This window comes from Crocuta crocuta, unplaced genomic scaffold (assembly GCF_008692635.1).
Source record: "Crocuta crocuta isolate KB4526 unplaced genomic scaffold, BGI_CrCroc_1.0 scaffold142, whole genome shotgun sequence".
NCBI classification, from domain to species: Eukaryota; Metazoa; Chordata; class Mammalia; order Carnivora; family Hyaenidae; genus Crocuta; species Crocuta crocuta.
In genome coordinates, this window is record NW_027528892.1 from 2,173,553 (window position 1) to 2,174,665 (window position 1,113).

The following is a 1,113-nucleotide window of genomic DNA, read 5'->3' on the forward strand; positions in this document are numbered from 1 at the left end:
GTGCATCTGTTTGAAGGACTTGTCAATGGGCTGTAGGCAGTAAGAGAATTTAATTTTTTCTTTTGCCTCTGTCTCCCACATCACAACTACTCCCACCAAGATCCAGAAGACCCACAAGTTCCCTCTGCCCTTTGTAGGGAGCCCCCAGCTCCTGGCTACCCCTCCTCTTTCTCTGTCTTAAATGACATGACAAAATGTCACATCAATGTAACCGCATGCAGCCTCCTGAGTCTGTAATAAGGGCATTATGCCCGCGCTGTTGTTAAGTGAGCTTATTCACCAAGAGGGACAAGGCGCTCAGCTCCAGGGATCCAGAAAGCTCCCGACGGCTCTGCTAAGACTGGCCCTAAACAGTAAATGAATAAAAGCATCAGTTAACTCAGATAATCATGAAGGTCCCCGGGTGGGTGGCGTTTGTGACTGCAAGTCGGGGCAACCCTCCCAGAGAGTGACAGAAGGGAAACAGCCCCGACGAGAGTTCGGGGGAAGACCGTTCAGGTGCAGGACCCACAAGTGCAGGGACGTGGCACCTGGACACGAGGTGGCGGGCGGGGCCGACCCGAGTGTCCGGGACAAGGGGACCCACCTGAGGTCGAAGGTGCGAAGTGAGTGACGCGCGGGCACGCGGCGCTCACACGCCCCCACCAGGACCCCTCACTCTGGACCCCGGCAAAGCCCAGCGCCGCCCTCTGCCGCAACCGCCCGCGGGGACGCCTGCGGGACGCCCACCCCGAGACCGCTCCACCCGCCCCGCCCTAGCGTCACCGTGGCCAGCCCTGCGGCTCCGCCCCCCGCCGTCGGCCCCGCCCCCGGCCCGGGAACCGCGCCTGCGCGCTCCGAACCCGGCAACATCTCCCAGAAGCCTGTGGGGTACTGTCAGTCTCCCTGGAGGCCTGTACTTCCGGCCAGGCCCGGGTCGGGGGTCCACGATCCGCAAAAGCCGGAAGCGGCCCGCCCGGGGAAGGGATGACGGACGCTGTGTAGGCCCCAGGGAGGGTCCGAGCCTTGCAGCCTGCGCTCCGCTCAGTCCCGTCGCGGCGCTGGCCGGGACTACATTTCCCAGGGAACTTTGCGGCGGCCGCACACGCCCACTTCCGGCAGGGGCCCCCGGCC